The sequence below is a fragment of the Numida meleagris genome, unplaced genomic scaffold, assembly GCF_002078875.1.
Source record: "Numida meleagris isolate 19003 breed g44 Domestic line unplaced genomic scaffold, NumMel1.0 unplaced_Scaffold193, whole genome shotgun sequence".
NCBI classification, from domain to species: domain Eukaryota; kingdom Metazoa; phylum Chordata; class Aves; order Galliformes; family Numididae; genus Numida; species Numida meleagris.
The window spans coordinates 127,804-141,727 of NW_018363728.1; the positions used below are offsets into that span (position 1 = coordinate 127,804).

At 36.8% G+C, this 13,924-nt stretch overlaps 1 protein-coding gene and 1 long non-coding RNA gene across 2 annotated transcripts in view; one reads left to right on the forward strand and one right to left on the reverse strand.

The window, feature by feature from the left end:
- Positions 1 to 13,924, forward strand: part of ESR1 (estrogen receptor 1) — a 188,566-nt gene that overhangs the window by 26,702 nt on the left and 147,940 nt on the right.
- The window catches only part of LOC110390766, a 42,234-nt gene continuing 37,775 nt past the window's right edge, over positions 9,466 to 13,924 (reverse strand). The window contains exon 5 of the long non-coding RNA XR_002433837.1: positions 9,466 to 10,412. This is a non-coding gene — a long non-coding RNA (uncharacterized LOC110390766). The remainder of the gene's footprint in view (positions 10,413 to 13,924) is intronic.

The window sequence follows — 13,924 nt, forward strand, 5'->3', positions numbered from 1 at the left end:
GCACATTCCAGCTGCTCTGCAAAGCTAACCAATGCACTACTGGGTGAAATTACTTTAAAACCTCACTACTGCTGTGAAGAAAGATAGTAATAGACACAGTTTATTTTAATTAAATAATTACCTTCTCTGTTCTAGCTAACTGTCACTAATTTGTCTTAGATCTAGATCTGCTCTTGTAAGTCAAAATACTGCTTGCAAAACATTGGACTTAAATATGAGCACCTCCATTTCTACACTGAAATCCACCTCTGCTGTCATTGAAACATTATCAAAGGGAAAAGCATACATTTTGGATACATTCTTTCCCCCTTTAAAATGCCTTAAATCTAATTATGCCTCTGATGATAGAAGGCTTGAGTTATTGTTAGTTACCTCCAACATAGGGCAACACGACTGAATTGCTGTTAGCTACACTCAGGCTCCCCATACACACAGCAACTCAATTTTCTTAATCTAAAGAGGAAAGGAGAAACTTGATTCAGAACAGGTGATGCATGAGGACTTACTTTTGCATAGACAAAAGTTACAGTGCATCTGCTTTGTGCTGGTAAGTTTTTGCTTTAGTTTCACTTATTGAATCCAGCCTAAATTGGGCAGCTAACCCAGTGCTGAGCTGTCATAGCAACCAGATTGTGTAATTTGTTCACAGTACTTATCTATGTTTATCTCAAAGCCCAGCTAGGCTATTTTTCCTCTCATGGACAGGCTGATCTAGAGGTGCACTCTTCAAGCAACTGAGAGTTTTGTAATTCCATATTGAAATTATTTGCGATGACAACTGTCTTTCTTGTGTTTTTGTACAGTGTTGTTTTTATAGGAAGTGTTCTAGAACCACTTTTTTTTTTTAGCCAAGTAACTAAAATATTTAGCCGTTATTTGTTCAATATACTCTTCAACCTTCAGATCTTTACTGAACTCTGGCTGCCATTTTATTGCTCACTTAACATTGTGAAATCCTTTTTCAACTCAATGCAGATGATCTTCACCCTTACTACCCTTCGTATCATCAGCAAACCTGTTTATATCACTATTCACCCCCCCTATTTTCCAGGTCATTTATGAGAATATTAAACAATAGAGACATTAACAGAAGGACTTCCCTCATGACCTCCCTCCACTGAAAAGACCTAACTGTTACTGTCCCACCTTTTAGCCAATTAGTTAGCCCCATGTGGCCTTTCTGAGGCATTTCCTTTTCTGTGAGAGCCCTGAGAGACAAGGCTTCTTGATATACTTAAGGGGATCCAAATAAATTTAGTTTCTTTTCACATTTGTATTGACTGTAGAGTTAGCATACTTTTAGAGAATTTTCCACAATGACTCTTCAAATTTCGTATTTAAGGATACTCTAATTGTGTTCTTTGCAGCAGTTTCCGTTAAATCACCCAGTACAAGTGTCTTGCCACCTACGTTTAGCTAACTTAAATTTACCTCTCTCTTCCTCCACTTCCCATACTCTTTTAAGATTTGGCCACCTATTTTGTCTTTTTCCTGTCCTTTATTACTAAGAATTACACACTTGAATTCTTTTAAAACTCACCAGCTGGTCCTGATGACTTCTTATTTTTCTCTTTGTTGATTTTTCTATAACATCTTTTACTGACACTTTAACGTTCAGACAGATATTACAACAGCTACCCTTAAGAAAAGCTCTGTTATGAGAATTTCTCTTCAGGTCCTTGCTATGAGCATGAATGCAAAAACTTCATTTAGTTTTTCTGCCATAGCCTGATTTTCTCTCAGTGCTCCTTTTACACCTTTATGTCTCAGACCTCTAGACACTCTGGCAGTCTTCCTGATCTTGATGTACTTTAAAAAAATAAAAAGCCTTGCAAGCTGTTTCTCAAACTTTTTTTGGCTTGTCTTATTGTATTTATGCATTTAGTCTCCAGAACTTTTATCTTCTATTGTCTTCATTAAGACAACAACTTCAGTTTTTTTGAAGAACTCCTTCTATTAAATTCCCTGTGTTGGTGATTAACTGTGTTGCTTTGCCATGATTCCTTCTCCTCACTCAGTATATTCTGTTTACAACATAAGAACACTTTGCTTTTTTATTTGTCCATTTGTTAGTTCCTTTACAACTACTCCTTTATGTCTAGGCAGTTGTTATTTTTTAAATCAAGTGGTATTTTCACAGATATGTTGGCTTTGCTTGCTCCTACCTAGATGTTTAATTGAAGAGCTTTATGAGAAATTGAGTCATTAAAAATTAGCTTCTTGGTAGCAAAAATTCGATGTACTTGGCACTGTCAAATTAATATCTCCTTATCTTGCTGATTACCTGTTTAGCTGCACCATGAAGTATTCATTGACAGTCCAAAGGTTTACAGCTGAGTATCTTCCTCTGCTGGGTAGATTGTTTCAACAGCGACATTTAGTTTCTTGCTATTCATTCTGAATGTACCTTTGTAAGTTGTACTATATCATGCATTTCCAGTGCTATCTACTTTTTAATATGTTACGTTCCAAAATATTCCTTCTCAGTATGTCCTAGTGGCTTTATTAATTGCTGATATGTTGCTAGCTCATGTGCTCTTCTTTTCTGAAAATATCTGAACTGACAGTATCTTTCAGATCTCTGTGGTGTCCAAGTTACTGCATTTGATTCTGCATATTTGAGAAATGTGTAGTCAAAGTAATGCTGTCACTCTCATCAATCAAATATTTTGAATTAATAGCTCTTCTGTTAGCTTATGTATAGTTAGTGTGTGTATATTGAGGCATAGTATTTTGTTGAATTGTAGCTTCCCATCAGATAGTGAAGTATGCTTTAGAAGTTTTCATATGCCATTCATATTTTCTAGGCAAATGCTTGCTCTAAAATGATTTTAGTCCTTGTTGTTTTCATATCTGTGAAACTATTACTTCTAAGAAGAAAGAGTGTGTATATGTATATAACTAGTTTGGACTTGAATATTTACACATCATTGCAGTCAAATTGCTATCAGTTGTATTTTTATGATTGTAAACTTTTCTGCTGTGCAATTATCTCTGCTTCTTTTGTCAAATGGTATCCTTATGTTGGATCCAGCAATTTTTCATTTGAGAAATTATTGTATATAATCTGTAGTTTATCCAAAGATTCATTAATATTGATAGCACATATTCCTTTCAAGAAAGCGCCTTGTCGCAAGAACGGCTCGTATTCTATTTAGTGTCACTCTTGTCTTTTGCTGACCCTTTTTCTTCTTCCTTGAGATATTATTGCTCTTTGATTTGTTACTTGTCTTTCCTTGAATTTTTTTAAATTGATCTCTCTTGCTAAGTATATTGTTAACTTTATTGGTACTATTCTTTATATATTTAATAACATACTTGAAGTTCAGAACATAAGAGCTTTTCAGGATTTAGGCACTAGTCTCTGTTACTTTTTTTGACCACTTTCATTTTGCTTTTCACTTTCCTATTGTTCATTCTTCTTTTTAAATTATTTTCTTACCTTGTCTACACAACCCACATCTCTCTTACACAATTTCCTTTTTGGGCTTCTCTCTTCTCAAGCCCTCCTTTTTCAGTCTTTTCCACCTCTCCTAACAGTTTTTAGCTCTAAATAATTACTTATCAAAGTTATTATTCTTGACGTTGCATTTGTTTTCCATGTCTTATTAAGCAGGCTATCATATTTAGAAAATGTCTGTAATTTTGAAGGAATATGAGCATGAAAAGAATATTAGGAATGCAGTTACTAAGACTGATGCTTTTCTTTCTTGTTTTATTTCTAGTATAACTTCTGGGTTATAACAATGGAGTTGAACAAACCTCTGGATACAATGATTAATTGTTTTTGTGAGCTGTTCCCTTTCCTTTCACGAAAGTGGTGATGCTGCTGTCCAAAAAAAACCTGTCACTGGGGATGTGAAAAAATGCTATGACTGAAATGAAGAGCTAATACCAAATGCATTCACTGTTCTGCATTGTTAGAGTTTATAGATTCTTGCAAAATCATTGACCTTCATGAACTTTAAGCTGAGAACCTTAGCACCATTTCGTAAATGAGAGCAATGACATTATTTTCTTCTTGATGACAGCTTATTTTCCTTCTCTTTCTCCTTTTGTTCTTCCTCTCTTTCCTCTTACTTCCTCATCTCTTCTTCTGCCCTCCCTTCCTCAAAACAGAGCTGTTTTCTTCATCTTAGCATGGCTGTTAAATTGAAATGGCAAAATAAGTCATCTTTCCCAACTGCTCACTAACTGCAGAAGATAGTGGCTGGTTCTGAGAGACATTAATTAAAACAAAAAGTTATGAAAGAAGATGGTCGTTTTGTTTCAGCAGTTTTCCTCATTTTTGCTTGGGAATGAGAACAGGAAAATTTTTCAGTTCCGTTGGTGATATGTATTTGAACCAACATATTTGTTCTCTTAGTTGATCCAGATGTTTCAGTCTGTGAGGTGAAGAAACCTCCCTTGTGCATGTGTAATGCTTTGTTCTGTGTTTGACCTGTGGGTCAGTTTACAAGGCAACTTGATGCACAGACTAATTAACCTGCATGGGCCTCCTCCATTCCACTGAAGCCTGCTGGCAAGTCCTTTTGTTCTGCAGAACATGGCAATTGCTAGTAAAGAGAACCTGAAGTAAGGCTGCTTACAGAAACATTACCTTTGTAGTGTTCTTTCCCCTGAAGGCAGGGGACAGTGAAGGAGGAATTTAGCTCAGCTGAACTACTGCAAGCAGTACGGTCGAGATGCCCAGGTAGTATATGCTCTGGCTTGGCATAGGCTGGAAGGCATATTTAGTTCTGTTGTAGCAAGCTGTAGTGCTCAGGCTGAAGCATCATTGGTTGTGTGTTTCCATATGTTTCCTCTCCATTATAAGGTTGCAGTTATGCTACCTGGTTCAGGGGGAAACTCTCAGTGTTTAGAGTGCTTTGATGTGCTACGCTGGCTGTTCATCATCAGTTTTTCCTTTCTAATTTTCTTCTCACTGTCACCATTTGTTTCATGTTTTACTCTCTCTTCTTTCCTCAGTGCTTTAGCCTCTTCTCTGTCCCTGCATTCTTTCTGCAGCTTCTCAGCTGATGATGCTGCTGACCAAGGCTTCACTGTCTGTCCCATGTGGGAGCTCCATGTATGTGTGCTGCTCCCTGTTTCATTCATGAAAGGTCCTGACCCCTCCCCCTGACAGGATCTACTGATAGCAGAAACCAAGTGAAGTTCTCCCTAGAGCACGCAGCTACCAGCTCCATCACCTCTGCAACAAAGTTGAGCAGCAGGAAGGCTTGCACACATTGCCTTGATCAGGGAGGAGAAGCATTGCCAGGGTAGTGACATTTTCAGACTGCTCAGATGTTGAAGAGCATGTGACATTTGTTTGCAGCCTTGGATGGATCATGAAACTTTGATTAATTTCATTTTGTTTTGCTTTGTTTCATTTGTTTGTTTGTCTTTTTGGAGAATTGCTTCTTTTTCTCAGTCCAAACAAACTTTGAAAAATACTTAGACTTCGCTCTGTAGTGAATATGTTCATTCTGTAGAGACACTCCTTGGTTCTTCCACCTGCTCTGTTCCCCGTATTTCTTTCCTTTCAGATCTGAATGTTTATTTTGCTTTTGCTTTGAACAGTATTGCAAACAGTGAGGACATTTGGATCCATGAACACGTGAGCCTTTTCAAATTATTTTTTGTATGGGCAGAGAAGGAGGGTTTCATAATATACTCAAATGACTTAGTTCACTCTGTAACAGCTTGTTTCTTTCAAAGGTGGTTGAAAACTTATTGGTATGAAGAACTGGGGTGATTATAAAATCTGGAAAACGTTATGCTAGCTGTCTTTGTATGTTTTTTACTTTCTTATATTTCTAAATAAACCTACCACAGATGAAAAATTAGAAATAATGGGAGTACAAAAACAGAGAAGTGGCCTCACTATAGAGTTTAGAGATATTATAATACTTACTCTATTGTACTGAGTGGAAAAAAAAATGTTTTATTTGGGAAGGAGAGAAAGTAGGTGAAAATGCAGTCAGTTCAGAAACTTTGGAAAAAGGTGCAAATATTTAAGGAGGGGATAATTAACTATTGGAAAAGATGCAGTTTTCTAGGTCGTTTTCAAGGAAGAGATGATCTTCAAAAATAAATCTACTCAGAAACACAAATCATAGTACTGATTCATGCAAGTGAGCAGTGTATGGGAAGAAGATCAGTTACCTGACTGCTGTATAGGACTCAGAAATAAATTTTCCTGAGTCTGTTTCACATGCACAGATTATGCTTGTTCTTTACCACTCCTAACCCACTGACTGCTCATTCTAATTCCGACCCTGTTGGTAACTTCTGCTGGGACACCTGGAAGCCTTTCCCATGGTAGTGCTGTTTCCAACTCAGGTACCACTAGATTATTGGGAAATGCCTTAATTGACTAATGTTGCTAGATTTCTTGAAACCTTCATGTTGATAGTGTAGTAGTATGAAATATTGATGTCTATAGCTGGGCACAGTTATTCTATTCACAGACTCTTCTTTGAATGTTTTAACAATATTTTATCTTTAAAAGACTGTCTACTTAAAAAAAATATTTCTAGTTGTTTGAAAAACAGCTTCAGTGCTAAACTCCTCTTAAGACGAAAGCACCCTTAATGCACATAGCAATTTTATTTCAGACTATCTTTCCCTTCCCTCCCCCCTAACCCCCCTCTTTTTTTTTCCTCTTTTCTCTTGCTTGTTCACTTACCTGGGTCCCCTTAGCAACATCTTTCACTAATGGAAAAATAGCAGTGCTTTCTGTAGTCTCACTGTTTGAATCGGAAATAAAATTTACTTGGCAAAACATTTAGGTTTTCCTTTCTACTATTCCTTCTATCATCCTGAACACTAAATATTGTGCATTAGGGAGATCTACAGATAATTAATTTGTGTTTCTCATAGTTATTGCAACATCAAGTGGAAGTAGGAATGTGTAAAAATACTCATCTATGTATGGTAGGATTGTTGTCTCTGGATTGGGGGAAGAAAGTCTCTCACTTACACTTTGTGCAGAGGCATATTATGGACTGCAATCTCCAGAGAAACTGCTTTGCAGAGTTCCTCTAGAGAGACAAGAGAGTCATAATGGAAATTCACCATGATTTCATTTTGCTTAAAAAGAATCCACTGTAAGAAATGTATTCTCAAGTTTTACAAAAAAAATCCCTTACTTCTGGAGGCCAGGGGGTGCTATAGGTATATACATTATAATCTCTGATGGTTTAGTAGTTAACGGAGAGAGCTGTTGTTTTTTTAGTTTTTCTGTTGTTCTGAATTCTGTTTTGTATCTTAAGCAAATTCAGCAGGAAAAGAGGTCTGTGTATATGCATGTCTTGATTAGCTTTAGAAGGGTTGCTGGATTTCTAGTATGTTTTCCGTATACCCGTCTTGTCTGACAAAGAGAATAGGTACATGGGGCTCAGACCTGGTAGCTCAGACCTGGGAAATGCGGAACCTTACACCAATAATACAATTTTATTTTGCTAAGGAGAGAGAACTTGCTGTATGAAATGAAGGAATGAAATGAAGGATGGAAATTTTGTTTCCCAGATACAGCTCACATATAAAAATGTGTAAGTAAAAATATATCTATACACATATGTGCATCTTTATATTGTTTTCACAGTGGGGAGATTTTCTCCCATTCTCATAATTCATACATACACAAGCCACAAGGAAATGTATGAGAATTATCAGTTTTTAAAAAGTTGATAATATAGGTTCATAATAGTTCGCATAAGATGAGTGCAAGGGAAACATCAGTAAATTCACACATATCATTTTTGGTTTTGTTTGTGTGTTAGCCTCTGGTGAACTAATACTTGATTAGACAGGTGACTTGTGGGAAGGAAGCTCAGGTCCAAGTTTTATTAAGCACCAAAATGTTTTCCTAGAAGTGGTTATTTGAGATTGCACAAATTCAATCAAAATCATAGTTTTTAATGACCTTTTCATCACAATTTCTGATTGTCTGTTCTACTAAACTATATTATTTTACTGACTATTGCGAAGTATTATATCTGATGGGAAGAAAGGCTCTTAATAATTTCTTTATTTCCCACTTCCAAAAATATAGAACTAAATGCATGTCATTCCTGTCTTCAGTGTAGAACAAGAGCACGGTTTGTAAACACATTTAATATATTTTTGTGTGTGTATACACCTATGTGTGAATTACACAGAGGTTTTAAGAATGTTGTTTTGTTTCTGAGATACCTTGGCAGACTTGTGTGCCTTTCACATGCACTTGTAAATCATTTCAGCTGTGGAGGGGTTTTGATATGAGTTTATATTTTAAAAATAATAAAAATAGAAATCAGTTGCTAAAAAGAATATCATTTTTCTTAAAAAAAATAGTGTTAAAAAATGAATGGACTACAACTGGAAAGACTACATGTAAGGTCTGTGAATACTGATATTGCAGGAAAACAAGGAGGATAGTGGTTTCACATTATGAAGAGTCTGACAGCAATCCTGACTTGAACTTCCTGCCCTGCTTCCAGTGACTGTCACAGTTACTGTGTCGTCCCTACAGTAGAGCTGACCCCATTGAATCATACTGTACCACGTAAACTGAAAAAAGTTTTTCTGGTCCAACTGAAGGGGTTGGCTTGGATTTAGGAAGGAGATAGAAGAAACTGGAAGATACAAGATCCCTGTAAGCAATATGAAGATAAACTACGTTGTCTAAATTGCACCTTGTGCCCCTATGCAAGTGTGCAACCTAAAGTTCCACTGAAGATGATGGATCTCACAATGCATTGAAAGGCACTGACCATGGCACTGCAGGTTCAAGACAGGCAGTTCAAGGTAGATCATAGTTGCACACCACATTATTTAGTCTAACACGCACCTTTTCTTCACATAAGGGTTTACTTTTGGTCTGTGTGTTTCTTTTTTAACCTATTCATTCTATGAGTAGTTCTGGACTGATAGAGCAATGACTGAATAAATGGCTATGAAAGGGTTTTGACATGAAGCCGTTATCTAAGATTAGGAAGAGTTTTTATTTGATCTATATAGAAAATATATGGGCCTAATTTTGTGTAAAAGAGAATTCTACTTTGCAAACTCTGACTTGTGATGGCTGTGTATGTCCTTTGACTCTAAAGGCAATCAGAATAAGTTATGTTCTGTGCCACAATTTAACTCTGGAGTTAATTACTTTTTAAAGATCCTCTACTAGACAGACTATATTTATTGCCATTATGTCCGAAATGATATCCTTTTGAAGAGTTGACTTTCACCACAATTTATCTTAAAAGCTAGTGTTTTCCATTATTGGTTACCGTATGTATCTGAGAACAGTATAGTTGTACACTTTCCTGGAGATCTGGACTATATCATCTGAGATTCTTAGTGTTTTTGGAGGCATTTTTTTTCCTTCTGATTTGACCCAGGAAGAGAAAAACAAAACAAGAAGAGTAGTTGGAAATAAACTCTCAGAGACTGTATTTTTCCTTTTTTTTTTTTTTCTTTCCTCTTCACTACAAGTCAAGAGGAAATCTTGAAGACATTTAAAAAAGAACAGGATGTTTGTTGTGGTTATTCTATAAACATTATTTGCCTTCCTCTTTCCTCTTTACAATTATTTTTGGAATAGTGTTTTGTAAGAGAATAGGGAAAGATTATTTTGTTGTCTACTTAGTAGTTAATGGCAGATATCACAACACTTCTTACTGTGTCAGACAATGTCTGTTGGCACATGTTCTAGAATGTTGCCTGGGAAACAATATGTTTTCTCAATTTACATTAAATTATTCTCTCAGCTGTAAAACTGAATTTTAGGAAATCAAATGGAAAGTATGCATATACTTGATGCCTTACTGCTAATGAGAGAGACACTTTAAATACGTTTGCAGTGATGTGTTCGCTAGACGAATACTGAAGATAAACGAAAAGTAAAAAGTCTGCAAAATTCATAAGAACTAATATTTCATTTTCAATTCAGCTTTATTGTCTATGTACAGTACATGATAGAATCGTTAACTACAGAATTGCATGATATCTCTACGTAGATTATTCTGAAAGTAATGCCTCCTATTTATTACCATGGAAACCGTAACAGAGACAAAGAGCACAATAACACTATTTGATAGAGAAAAGATCAGTTACAAAGCACTTTTTTTTCAACATAGTCACCACCATTAGCTATACATTATATACCAGTGATGAATAAGAGCTTGCATGCCGCATTTCTAAAAATCTGCATGGCCACCTGGAAAGTGGCTTGTCTTTCTTGCTGTTACCAGTGTTGAAATGCACCACTCACCACCTCACTGTGCTCACATCCACTGTTTGGTCTCCATCAATGCTGAGTAGGCGTCAGTGAATGTCAGTGGGTGCATTTTTTTCCTAATGGAGGACTTCAGTGGCACACCTTTTCTTCATGCACAGTTCCATGACAGACAGTCATAAGCTATTTTGCCAGGCTGCTCCTCAGCTGCCATCTGTTGCACAACAATAAAACGTAATGAAATATTGGTTGGAAGGGTCAACCTCTACTGCCATACCACCAACATCCTCCTCTGACACTGAGGGTCAGCACCATAAAATAGAAGGTGTTACTTTTGGAACAGCCCATTTATAATCTCTCTTCTTCAGACACAGGATACAATTTGCATTACTCTTGAACAGCTATTCCACATTTCAACACCATTATGTAATATATGGTAAAATTCTTACTTTAAATGTTGCTATGAAAATATTTTAATAAGTTAATTAATTTCCTCATTAGTCTTTTGGTGGTTTAATATAAGACATCATTACAAAATTACTGAGGCCAGGAGGACAATATTATTTTTATTTTAGAGGTTGTAGATGGCATAAATATTGGGCACTCCCTATTAGTAGAATTTAGGATCTCTTGAGAACTTACTTATTTTTCTCAGGACCTAGCATTGTAAAGCTGTTTGTGTTTTCAAATATAAACCTAAAGCATAACTAGTATCTATAAGTTCTCATCTCCTCTGTAAATCATACATGGTTTAAATATTTTGAAGATGTAGACATTGCTGGAAATAGATCAGATATGACTGAAAAAAACCCTTCTTTGCCTGGATTTTCAGAAATGATTTACGATACAGGCGGGATAGCTGAAAACGAGAAATGTTTAGATATGAAAATGGCCAAAAGTGAAATCAAAACTTGGTGTTGAGTATATTTAACTTAGGATGAGTAAATAATTTGAGAGAAATTATTCCTGAGATTCCAAACCCAGTATTTTTGTCATCTGTCAAGTTATAAATGATTAAATACTACGAAAGACAGTATCTGCTATTTGAAAATCAAGATGATGAGTGGTTTACTACAGTCTGACTTCAATTATATGCTAAGCTTTAGGACACATTTTGAAGGAAAAAAGAGATTAAAAACTAGGCAGTAAGGGGAAAATTAAATATTGATCTACCAGAAGTTGATTGTGCCACACTAATCTGATTAATTCTTTGATAATAGAATTTCCAAAGACCATCTGATCAGTTTTATCAGTATTAAGTGAAACATTTCAGGGAAAGCACAAAAAAAAATATTAACTACATTGGAGAAGATTAAGTCCTTCAAAGCAGAAGGTCCATAGTAACTGATCTGCACAGTTTACTGAACTGTAAAACTGAATTTTAATGGTATAAACTGAAAGCTTTAGTAAGAAATACTGTCACTTGTCCCTGTAAACTGAGATCTCCGCACCTGGAAGTAACTGAAGTGTACTTGAGTATATACTTGAGTATACTTAGACACGTTTAGGTTTATGTAGACAGATATCAACATATTAGTTATTAAATAGATGATTATGAACTGAGACTATTCACGTGGCTATAAACAAGGTAAGATGGTCAGGTGTTTCAGCGGATATTCCTCCTTCACTGCAAGGGTGGAGCAATTCTGCAACTGACTCATGAGACTGAATGTGTACAAGTCCATGGGACCAGATGACATGTATCCCAGGGTAGTACAGGAGTTGGCTGATGTGGTTACCGTGCCATGCTGCATCATGTTTGAAAAGTCCCAAGAGACTAGAAAAAGGGAAACATCACTCCCATTTACAAGAAAGGGAGGAAATAGGACCCAGGGAACTACAAGCCAGCAAGCATCATCCCTGTGCCTGGGAAGATCATGGAACAGATTCTCCTGGAAGACATGTTAAAGCACATGAGGGATGAGTGAGTGATCTGAGACAGCCAGCACGGCTCCACCAAGGAAGGATCATGCCTGACCAATCTGGTGGCCTTCTGTGATGGGGTGATGGCATTGATGGACAAAGGGAAGGCAACAGAAGTCATCTACCTGGACTTCTGCAAGGCATTTGACATAGTCCTCTGCCACATCCTTATCTCTAAATTGGAAAGATATGGATTTGAAGGGTGGACTATTTGGTGGATAAAGAATCAACTGGAAGGGTTGTAGTCAATGGCTCTATGTCCAGGTGGAGGCCGGTGATGACCCCAGTGGTCCATCTTGGGACCAGTATTCTTTAACCTCTTCATGACATAGATGATGGGATTGAGTGCACCCTCGGCAAGTTTGATACAGCAGAAGGAAGGAATGACATCCAGAGGGACCTTGATGAACTTGAAAGGTAGGTCCTTGTGAACCTAATGTGGTTCACAAGCAAAGTGCAAGACTTAGCACTTGGGTTGAGGTAATCCCAGACATATATACAAACTGAGAGAAGAAATCCTTGAGAGTAGCCCTGCTGAGAAGGCTTAACATAAGCCAGCAGTATGTGCTTGCAGCCTGGAAGGCCAATGGTATCCTGGATTCCATCAGAAGAAATTGAACAGGAAATGGAAACGTAAGCAAATTTTATTTTTACCATGAGGATGGTCAATCACTGGAAAAGGCTGTCTGGAGAGGTTTTGGAGTCTCAGCCTGTGGAGATATTGAAAATCTACCTGGACATAATGCAGAGCAACATGCTCTGGATGACTGCTCAAGCAGCAGAGTTGGACTAAAACTCTAGCGATCCCTTTCCACTTTAGAGATTCTTATATTCCACGATAAAGGGAAATATTTATGCAATTGTAGAAGTCTCTATAGGGCTACTTTTGGAATGCTGTATATCATCATAGTTATAAGGGTTGCCAAGAAATTAACTTGAAGTAGAGGATGAACACAAAATGTATAACCAGTATTTTGAAAAGAAAGTCTGGAAGGGGTACGAAGGATATGACACAATGCTGTAAATCAAGGAGCGTGATCTTCAAATAATGTATTGTGCTGTTTAAGCTAAAAAGCAGTGGTAGAACAACTGAGCTGAAGGTTGATACAAAGGTAGATGATACTAAAATGTATATGGAATTCTAGAATAGTTTTCCTGTAAACCTGAGATATTCTAGCTGATGAGAACTACTTTGGCCTAAATGAAGTTGAAATTCTCAGATAAGTTGAAGACACTTCTGACATATGGATCGGGTTCTGTTGTGTCTTTAATCTCTGCTTAAAAGTATAGAAGTGCATGAGATGGTCAACAAAAGGCCACTACATTTTTTAATGCAGGCAAAATGATGCATTTCCCTTAGTATTGTTTTTAAGAATGTTGTGGGTCACCCACGGGAAAAATTAGCCTGTGGACAGCACGCCAATTCACAGCAATACAATTCAGCCCAAACTGTTATAAGGAGCTGAAAATTCAAAAAGAACTGTTGCACAACCTTAATTATTGACAGCATTGCTAGATTTTCTTAGGATGCAATTGTATAGTGTGTCTTAAATCAAATAAGTGTTTTGTAAGAGCCAAACAAATAAATACATGAAGTTATAAAAATTACAGTATGCAGCAGTACAGAACTCCTTCATGTGTATCGCCAATGCAGAATGTTCAGTGCACTTAAAGTAAATATTTCTTGACAAATTAGAGGTCTGGGTAATCACTGCATGAAGTTTCATACAAGAGCAAGTTCCAGATTCTGCACCTGGTTATATGTACAGAGTCAGGGACAAGAGGCTGGACAGCAGCCCCATG